Raw genomic sequence first — 12,046 nt, 5'->3', positions numbered from 1 at the left:
ACATAACTCCATTTTCACTTGCATAGAAACCAGGATCCTCCAAAATATGACTCTTTCTCTGGTGTGTACAATCAAGCCGGTGTCGTCCCGTGATACTGAAAGAAACCTGAAAAACATCAAACAAAACACTGTAAGCACGAAGCTTAGTGAGTTCCCCAAAATACCACACATAACACATATTATCCACTCAAAGCTATAACTCTGTGGGTCCGTGCACCCAAACTCTGTGAACCCTCAGGTTCTAACTCTGGGAACCTTCCGGTTCCAACTCCATAAACATGCACAGCATAAATCACATAGAAATAATGCAGTACAACACATCACGTACATATAGCATACAAATACTCTAATCACATAACTCTGGTTACCTACTCAAGGTAAAGTATAGTGAGAAGACTCACCTGGCAAGCAGGAAGCAGATATCCCCACACTTGAATCTCGAACTCGCCACCGCCTAACACGTAAGGCAAATACTCTCATGAATATAACTCTCGAGACTAGAATAAATCCTCTCATAACACCCTCTTATGGTTAAAAGACTATTTTACCTCTTTCTTGGCCCAAAGGCCACATCGCTGACCAAACCCTAAAAGTCAACGGCCAACCCTTGGTCGAAATCAAAGTCCTCAGTCTAAGTCAACCCCTGACTGACCCTACTCGCCGAGTCAACCCTGTGACTCGTCGGGTTCCCATAATCAGAACTTTATTCAATCTGCGACCTAACTCGCCGAGTCACCCCGAGACTCGCCGAGTCCAACAACTCTGAGTCCACTCGCACTCGACTCACCGAGTCATCCCTCGACTCACCGATTCTCGGCTCAACCAGAGAATATTTGGGACACTTCGACAAGACTCGTCGAGTCCAAGGCTATCTGCAACCTACTCGCCGAGTTGTTCTTCCAACTCGTCGAGTTCCAGGCCATCTTCAAGCAACTCGTCGATTCGACCCATGTGACTCGCCGAGTACCACCGTTCTGAATCCATTCAGAAGCACTCCAGGCCATGCAATTGATCCAAAACATAGATCTAGCCTCCTACAACCCATCCATCACGTAAAGTGGCAAACTTTACGTGAATCCAAAGAGATCTAAGCCGTTTGCACATTGGGGCTAGGGTTTGGGACATGTAAGCTTCACTAAACACTCCAACACAGGGACTTTCATGCTCTCTGATTCTTCTCCCTTCCAGATCTGAGGTAGCAACCTCAGATCTAACCTCTAAACTTCCCATTTCATCCATAGACAATTTCTCACAAACCCCAAAATGAAGAAACAACATAACAACAGGTCAATAACGAGATATTACCTCTAAGTGATGCCCCAACTGCAATGAAATTCGAATCCAAGCAAATCCCCTTGCTCCAAGCCTTCAATCTTCCCAAAATTCCTTCAACCATTACTTCTCCAAGCTCCAATCCACTCAACAATGGTGCTTCTCCGTGATTTAGGGTTTTCTGGGGCTCAAGGGGTGATAAAGAGGCTGGGAGGAAAACATAGTGATCTTTATATAAGGCTCAACCCCGAGAATTAGGGTTTTCTCCACTCAGCGCCTACTCGCCGAGTCCATTACACTGACTCGCCGAGTCGGCCACTTAACACGCGACCAGGTCGCGACTCTACTCGCCGAGTCCGCACATGGACTCGCCGAGTCACTCTTTCCCAATTTACTCTTTTAGCCCTTCAACTCTACTCTTGATATTTCGGGATGTTACATCAACACTCGTGTCCAAGCAACCTTTTACACTGGGCGTACCCCAGATTACGTTGGGAGTACTCTCACGCATGCCACCTTGCATGCATGGTACCTTCTTGCCACTTTTCTCCATTAGGTACCAAAATTGACAATAACTTCAAAGTGTCATATCTTCCTCATCCGGGGTTCGTTTCCAACGAACTTTATATCCAGAAAAAGGTGGCGAGAAGCCCTGCGCTTCTTACAACTCATCATTACCTAAAAACTTCCGAACACAAACCTAAATCCTCAAAGGACTGAGATGTCGAATTATTAGTATTCCCTTGGCCTCCGAAGCCACAATCAAACACTTGGGTCTCGTATACCCTAATATCCACATCCGAAATGGGACAAATTCTTCCTTTCTCAAGGCCCTAACCCCATAACTACTGATGAATTAGGCCGCAACCCCTATTAGCGAAGCACTTTTGGAACTAGGTGTTACAACCCCCCCCCCCACTTCAATTAGATTTCTTCCTCAAAATCACTTCTTAATAACACCCATCTCTCAACAATTTATTTGATGAATGCAACCGATGATTCTACGCATAGAACAATCTTCCCAAGACAATCGAAAACCAAACCGATCTTCCATCCCGAATAAAACGAGCTTCGAGCCTCCGCAAACCACTTCTATTTCCCCCCGAGTCTGAATCCCATACTGGTCTATCTCCATGATAAACTGCTCCTGCATAACCATCTTTAGGACAATTATACTTCGTAGAAGGCTCAGATAGTCCTTCGAGTAGAAGATTCATCCCTTAAATGGTTAGACTCATACGAGAGTTGTGCAACAGGGTCAAATCCATTACTTTGAGATTATTCAATCCATCTGTAAGTGAATTATTACCTTTAATCGGTAAGTTATTCCTTAAACAGGAATCCTCACATTACCACTTCTATTCGAACATCCTGTTGTCCCTTATCCGCTTTCTAGATGAATCGAGACCACCCTGGTCCCAACTGATCTTCCCTTATCCGGTCACCCGGTTGCTGAAAAGAACACCCTCTCAGTCGCTCCCAGTGATTTTCAAAGAAACTTAGGCTATTGAAAACTACTCTATCCACATTGCCACTCATGGCTCCATAATTCCTGCTGACCCTCCCGATCACACCGTCTGACTACCCGTTGCCACCGAATCTACTACAAAAGGTGAATGCTACTAAAACCATTGTAGTCTTACATCCCTCGTGGTCTCCAATTACCAGTCGCTTCCCGAATCCAATTATAATGTGGCTTGCTCACATCCGTGCGAGCTGTCCTGCCCTGGTCTAAACCATCTGAAGAAATCCACTAGTAAATCACGCATCTGATACCTTCTCACAGCCGAATAAAGACCGATGAATGCTACGGGCCACCCGACAGTCTAATGCTCCCATACTAATTGATCACTAATGAATGTTACGGGCCACCCCACACTCTTACTACACTAATATACTAACGGATAACTAACGAGTGCAACGTGCCACCCCGCAGTCTTACTATACCAGTATACTAATGGCTAACTAACGAATGCTATGGGCCACCCATAGTCTTACAACGTGTCAACTCAATCTGCCAGCTAGTGAATGCTACAGGCTACCCCATAGTCTTACAACACTTCTAATGCTATAAGCCACCCCACATTCTTGCCACATTTCCCATACTATCTAGCCACTGGTGAATGCTACGACTATCCCGCAGTCTTACAACACTTGTTAACTGGAGAATGTTATGGCTATCCCACAGTCTTACAACACTTTCCATGCTAACTCAACCGCTGACCATGGCCTTTCGTTGACTACTAATCCGAGCACACCCAAAGTCGAGCATACATGCATGATCTAATATCCCAAGCTGAACTTATGTCCTGACTGAAATCCCGATTTTAATTTCTTAAGACCTGCTATCAACCATCACGAGAACGTGATCTCAATGTTGGCAAGTTTTCCGAACTCCCAACTTACAGTACCCTCACTCTATACAGCCGCTTGGGCCACTTTTCTTCCTAACATGGATGCGAAACTTATCCCAGTTTCAAAACCACTCTCGCTTCTATATACATGATTGTTTCTCCCCCACTTAGATTCGACTAAGTCTTCACGACACGCGAGAATTGGAGGATTCTCATTCCTTCTTTCCATACATGATAGATATGTTGACTACCAATGCTTATCTTGGCTAGTGATCCATTACTAGCCCACTCCAAAGATCGCATCATTACTCGAGGCTAGATGAACGCTCTCTGAATTTCATAGTACCGATGACCCTAATGCTTATCCTGATGTCCTACTCAATCTTAAGTCCCAATTGACCGATGCTCAGGGCAACTTCTTCCATGATAGACTACTTCTCTTGACGTTTCCAAAAGCTAACCCTAGCCCAAAGATTGTACCTCACCGAATCCTGACTTTGGTGAATACCCGTCCTGTTGAACCGTGACTGTAGATCATCGAGTAATGCCCCAATACCGACCTCGACCATAACCAAAACAATACTAAACGCTTCCATACCAGAAAAAGGGAAAATACCTTACACTAATTACTAACAATTCCCGATATGCAATTGGCATATGACATACCTTGGAAATATAATTCAAATACAAGCAGAGGGATAAACCCATAGGTATATTGTTCTCAACCAATGCGAGGAAATAAAATCTCTAAGTACCGATAGATTTGAACAGAGTAAAAGGTATACATACCTACCACATGGCCTGCTAGAATCCTAATCTCCATCGTCTGACACTGCAAGGCCCTACCCTCTCACCCATCCATAATCCTCAAAATAGTCGGGGCAGACACACTCCCTGCTCCTCCGCTCATCGCCGGCCAGTCGACCATCTTGTGGCCCACCTAATGGCAGTGGAAACACAATGGGCTTGCCCCCTGAGGGTAATCCATGCTGACGTGACCAACATTGCCACACTTGTAGCAGCCCATACATCTAGAACGACAGACTCCCTTGTGCAGTTTCCCGCACATGTTGCATTGACTCCAGTCCTGCTGGCCCCTCGAATGCTGGTCAGGAGTCTTGGGTCTCTTCCCAGGACCCTCTAAAGTATGCACCTGATCTGTCCTCCTCTTCTCAATGTGCTCCAAATCAATCTCCTGTTCTCATGCTCTAGAGATCATGTCATTCATGGTCTCGCACCCTGAGATACTTACGAACTTCCTAATGTCATCTCGCAGCATGTCATGATACCTTACTTTCTTCATTTCATCATCTGTTACATACTATGTTACCAACAACGCCCTCTCCCAAAACTTGGTAGTGATCCTTGCCATAGTCTCCCTGGTTTAGCGGAGATCCAGGAACTCTCACGTCAACTGTTGTGCCTCAATCGATGGTGCAAACTCAGCTCGGAACCTAGTTGATAATCCATCCCACAACAAAGCATCGACCGCATCATCACCTAACTCACTACCGACCTTTTCCCACTAATCACGTGCCCAATCCTTCAATAGGCAGGAAGCATATCTGACCTTCGCCCCCTCGGGGCAGAAACTCGTCCTAAATGCGTTAGCCATATCTTCTAACCACCTTCTACTGACGATGGGGTCCCTCTCCCCATGGAACACAGGGGCTCCATAAGCACTGAACTCCCAGAAAGTCAACGTGCGAGCTCCAATGATAACCATGATCTCTATTCGGAATGTGCTCAAGCGCTCGTCTACTATCTCCGAAACAAAGCGAGAGATCTCCAATGAAATGAATCCCCGTAGTTGCTCGCTAATCGGCTCAGCAGCTGCTCCTGATCTGGAACCCGAACCTGAACCATCTCCCTGAGAGCTCATCTGCAAACTGAAAAACCACAAATCAAATGATCAAAACATACTCAGAGATCCTCCTTCCCGAAGCTTCTCAGATTTTCCAAGACTTTCACTAATTCGAGTATGGATCCTATGCTTTCAGTAGTACGGGCCCAATACTACCTTCCACACCTATCCATACTTTCCTCAGCCATCCTCCTGAATCCTCTAAGTCACTTCCTCAACCATTATGCCAGCACTCACTAAACCATACTACTAACACACTGCAACATATCCTTGGCTTTCCTAGGTTCCCGAACCCACCCAGTCCTAAGCTGTTAAAAGATTCCCAATAATGTCAACTAGATACTTCATGAATATAGCCACATGCAACAGAGATCAAATAATCCTTCAAGTAAAAGACCCATCCCTAGAGTGGTTGGACTCAAACGAGAGTTGCGTAACAAAGTCAAGTCCATCACTCCGAGATTATCCATTCTGTGCCCCATATGACTTAGCATATTCACTTAGTAGCTAACTCACATTACTAAGAGTCCCACAAAGCACAAAGAAACCATCATTCAGATAATGGTAAATCTAACCAATATACCCCAATCAAACTATCCTCTAATCAGGAATATGTACTAGCATACAATACAAAGGTTCATATAATTAGGCATAACCTAAACATGCCATCCTACCACTAGCTGATCAATTCTAGCATGCAAATCTACAAGTTCATATAACATACAAAGGCATCCCTCCTAGATCCTGAGCTCTAATCTAGCATACAAATCACATAATCGTGTCATGTCACATAATCGTGTCATATCACATAATAACATGTATTGGTATTTTGGGAACCACTTACTTGAGCTCGGTCGATTGCACGCATCACCCCTTTTTTCTCTTTTTAAAACCCTTTTTATAAAAATGATTCTCTTTTGAAAATTTTCATACCGAGTCCTCAGTTTGATTTCAGACACACTCGAAAGGATGTCCGAATCCCTCAAACAAAGGCTCTGATACCAACTTGTAACATCCCAAAATCCAAGACCAAAAATTTCATTTTTGATTTAATAAGTTATAAAATGGTTTACTGAAAACACTTTAACAACCTTGTTCCAAACATTGAAAACATTTTAATTTAAACTAATATCAGAGTCAAATCCCAAAGATCACATAGCGTGGAATAATATGGGTGGATGTGCTGCGATCATCCCGAGCTCCTTATCTGAAAAATGGAGGTACCTGAAATCAAAACTGTAAACTGTAAGCACAAAGCTTAGTGGGTTCCCCAGATACCACATACCATACATATCAACTTATCCATATATAACTGTGAGCCATACATATCAATCATATATCAAATAAATTGTTATGTGCCGCACATAGTCTTGTCGTTATGCCACGGGCCGCCACGTGGTCTTTCTTGCCAAGCCGAGGGCCACCCCTACGTCTTACAGACAAGTGCCATGAGCCACCTCTGGGTATTCCATGTAAGCAATAACAAAGAGAACTAGTATACATACTACTCTACTTAGCTACTTAGCATACAGTGTGCCAGGAGCCACCTCTTGGTCTTTCATGCATATTGCCTAGGGCTAACCCCCGGGTCTTCCTACCATACAAATAGCATAATATATGCCAGGAGCCGCCTCCTGGGCTTTCATACATAATGTCTAGGGCTAACCCCCGGGTCCTCCTACCATACATAAACTAAATGGGTCAGCATTAGTGCCTTAGACCCATACAAACAGTGAGGAGACTTACCTTACACTGCTGAAGACTTGCAGATAATCCTCTGGCTAATAACTGGCAATTCCCCGAACTGCTAATCCTTCGGCTCCCCGAGCTATAAATACCAAATAACACTTAGTCCAAAACCAATAATCTTTCTTAGGGTAAATAGACCATTTTAACCCTGCTCTAATTTGCACCATATCCAAGGCCCAATGCCATCTAATCTTTCTAACTCCACTAATGGGCCAATTTTCTAAATTTAACCCAACTTCTCAAATGGGCCTTGCCTAAGCCCACACATGTCCTTAGTTTAATATCTGACTTTTGATGGCCCATTAAGTCCCAATAGTTGATAAGTCCAAAGATTGACCCAAACAGAGGCCCAAAAGACATAAAGCCCACATCAGATGAGTACACGGGGCATACTCAGATGTACGCAATGCGTACCTGCTGTGTGGCTTGTACACTACGCGTACCTACATGTACGCCCAACGTACTGCTCTATTAAGCTCTTTTCCTATTAAGTTCTTAATACTCTACTCCAGAGACTATAATCACCAATCCAAGTCCTCTTCAACGTCTTAATCCATAAAGTCGATTGCTTGGTGGCTTGCAACCCACCAAATGAACCCAAACTATAGCCACAAACTTCCATGGAAATGGGTAGATCTCATGCATGGCCACAAATAGAACTTAACAATTGAAACTTTACTGCTTATGGAACTCATATGACACTAAGGATGGCAACCCTAGACCTAAAACGAGGTTGATCACTAAAAACCCATTCTTGGAACCTATAAAAGGTCCAAAAATCCATTAACATAGATCTAAGAATTCATGAGGCAAGTTAGAAGGTTTTTACCTCAAATGAGTGCCAAATAGTGGTGTTATCGCATATCCTTGAGCTTAAGCTACTCAAGTTCTTCTTCTTCAACTTCTTCTTTCTCCTTTCAAGCTTCTAAACACCACAATGAGCTTCCCAAGGCCAAAATCACACAAGGATGAGGAATGAACGATTATCTAGGGTTTTTGAGGTTGGGAGGCTAGGGTTTGAGTTATATTGTTCCTTGTATATTGCTTAATCCTAAGAGTTAGGGTTTAGCGACTCTAAACGTACGTTGGGCGTACTTCTCGTATGTTGGGCGTACGCCTTCAACACTCGCGTCCAAGCAACCTTTTATGTTAGGCATACCCCAGTTTTCTTTGGGTGTACTCTCGTGCATGATACCTTGCATGCATGGTACCTTCTTGCCACTTTTATCCATTAGGGACCACAATTAACAATAACTTCATTGTGTAATATCTTCCTCATCCGAGGTCCGTTTCTGACGAACTTTATATCCACAAAAAGGTTACAAGAAGCCCTACGCTTCTTAAAACTCCTTATTACCTTAAAGCTTCCCGAACACGAACCCAAATCCTCAAAGGACTGAGATGTCAAATTCCGAGTATGCTCTTGGCCTCCAAAGCCACAATCAAACACTTGGGTCTCGTATACCCTAATACCCACATCTGAAATAGGCCAAATCCTTCCTTTCTCAAGGCCCTAACCCCATGACAACTGATGATTGGGCCGCAGCGCTTAGCAACGAAGCACTTTCGGAACCAGGTGTTACATAGGTTGCCTTTTTATGCATTGTTTAGGCATTTTGGTACAAATAGATGGCTACTAAATATTGGTAGTATGTAATTAAACTATATGTAATGTATATATCCCCTTCTATGTTATGTTCAATCTCTTATTTACATGTTATGTTCAATCTTTTAGTTACTAAAATAGTTAACAATTTTTACCATTCACCAATTGTATTTGCAATGTACAATTTTAGGTACCATTTTATGCAATGCACCTTTATGCAAAGGTACAAATACATACCAACTACCATTTAATTCAAACTGTTGAAATACCATTTTGTGCATATACAAGCATTAAGTTTATCTTTCTTATGACCCACAACCTGGTCTACTATCTCTCCATTCTTCAAAAACAATGATGTTGGCATAATCCCTACTGAGTCTTGATGCAAAGGTGCAAATACATACCAACTACCATTTAATTCAATCCACTAAAATACCATTTTATGCAATGTATTTAAAAAAACCAACTTGTACTCCAAATTCCATTTACTGAAATTAACCATCCAAACATTGCAATTAACATCCATACATTACAAATGACAATCCTAACATTACATATGCCTACCAAACTATCAAATACCATCAAAAAGCTACATATTTCAAGATCACAATACTAGTGGCATAACAACCAACTACTACTAAATCTTGTATACCACTACAACAAACATAAACAATATAGCCCCTAACAAAACAACAACCATTTGCATTAATGTCATCATTTGTCGTTGCTCTATAAGCCGATTTGACATATCTTGTTTTGAACCCCTTCATCTTCAACTCATTTGAAAAACCCACAACCTCCTTCTCCCTACATAATTAGGTCAGTGCATAATACCCATAGTGCAATCCCACCGGAAAATCTCAGGATGATTAAATAAAGAAAAGGGAAAAATGATTTTTACCTTATAATTAGGGAACCCCCAAAATTTGTTGCCTAGATTTTTTGGTGTGTGTGAAACAAACATAAGGTATAAATCTTCACACCCACACTTCAGTTTGATCTTATTCTTGAATCGTGAATTCACATTCGAGCTTGATTTTGCAGAAGATGTTGGCATTTTGCGTGAGAGAATATTATGGATGCGAGAGGATGCAAGAAACAGGGGGTTATGTGGGAGAGGGTTATAAAATGGGGTCCATGTTTGACATGTCACCTAAAGTGCCAAATCAACACATAGGTAATCGGCTACTAAGGAAGCAACCTCTTAAAAGAGATATTTGAAACATTTAGCGAAAGTATCCACCTTTATTACCCCTAAAATCTGTCCAAGGGTAAAACCATCAGTTTTTTAAAACTTAGGGGCGTTTATGACAATTTCCCTTGACCTAAGCATATAAAAAATATTACCAATATTACGCTTAGTTATTATTAAAGGATACACTATATTTGTTTATATTGTTAACATGATCTACATTAAATTATAAAAGGGAGTTAAAAAATTACACCTCAAAGTGTATGTAACTAAATACCTCCGAAATTAACATAGAAAATCGTCATTCGTCAATCTTATTATTAGTTAAAAAATACAAGGGTCTTTTTGATATGATGAAATGGAATGTCCAAGGAACTGAATGGATAACATAATGAAATGAGTAAGGTAATAAAATGGATTATCACATTTCATTTCCGGGTTTGGTTTGCTTGAAAACATAGAATGATTTATTTAAACATGTTTTTATTAATAAATAATAATCTAAGTGGTGTAGCTTAGAGTTTGTACATGAAATTAGACTATAATTTTGTTATTTTTTGTTTAATGTGCAATGACTTACAGGCACCCGAAGTTGGGATATCAAAGTTGAAAATTTTCAAAGTTCAACCACTAAGTAATTCCCAAAAAATTCCGGATTTCTCGGGTTTTTCGGTTCAAGACCCACTTTACCCGGTTCCACCCGATCCACTTTAATGTTTCCGGGGTTTTTCGTTTCTAGAATCACTTTACCCATAATATATCTTGAATCGGTTCCTATATATCGGTTCGGTTCTGGTCCTACAAAATCTTGTTAACCGGTTCCTGGGTTTTTCGGGGTCGGGTCTACCGGTCCAGGTTTGGACCCACTCTCATCCCTAGTGAAAACCAAGGATGTGTAATGTATGGATAAAATTCAAACCGATATGTGCATGAATAAATGGGAATGTATAGAAACTGTAGCTACAAAAGCTAAATCAATTGATACATTAGTGAATAAAATTTCCAAAATTCAAAAAAGCTTCAATTAATAACAAGTACACACCAAAATCATGTTACAAAATGTTTCATTTTCTCCAAAAGTTAGGGGGTATTTGGGATTGCTTATATAAACTACTTATTATGGTTTTGCATCGCAAATAAATCATTTTGAGTGTTTAAATTTTTTTTTGAACGACATATCTAATCTAATTCTAAACTACTCCTCAATTCCACCTATGTCGTTGCAAATAAATCATTCTGAGTGTTTAGATATTGTTTGAACTACAAATCTAATCTAATTCTAAACTACTCCTCAATTCCACATATGTCCTATGTCCACGACTGGACTAGAACCCTCGACCTTAAGTAGGAAAGGCAACATCTGACCGCTAGGCTACAAACCCTCGGTTATATGCTTAAATAAAAATATTATAATAAGTTAATTCATTCTTACTTATTTGAAATTCGTTATTAGATAATAATTATTAATTACATCTTTAACCTTTATTATAACTTAAATTATCCTATATGAAATATTTTGACTAGTTTAATTATTCACGATGAAAAATGTTACGAAGATGAGAGGTCACCAACCAAATGGAGAGTGGATGAAATTTTGGAAAAGAAAGAACAGGAACACATTTCAATCAAACAAAGAACTTATGAACTATTATGTCTCGGGACTCGCCAATGGTACGGGAAAGGAGGAGCTACATGAGCCATTCAGCAGACTCGAAAAAGGTAATGGACGTGTATTTTGGGTTGAAGAAGGACTTCCACAAAAGAAACTTTGCTTTCGTTAGATATGCCGACATCAGGGATGTTAAAGAAATGGAGCTAAAACTGCAGAGCATTAAGTGTAGAGGCAAGACTTTGGAGGTAAATATCTCAAAACAGCAACGGAAAACCCAACAATATCAATACCAAGTACCATTTTGGCAACCCATGCAAAGGAAGAATATGAAATCCAACATCTATCATAGTGCTCAACCTTACTATATGGAGGTAAGAGGTAACATCACTTATGCCCA

The sequence above is a fragment of the Lactuca saligna genome, chromosome 3 (assembly GCF_052625555.1).
Source record: "Lactuca saligna cultivar CGN05327 chromosome 3, ASM5262555v1, whole genome shotgun sequence".
Lineage (NCBI taxonomy): Eukaryota > Viridiplantae > Streptophyta > Magnoliopsida > Asterales > Asteraceae > Lactuca > Lactuca saligna.
Note: the sequence above shows the minus strand (reverse complement) of the source record.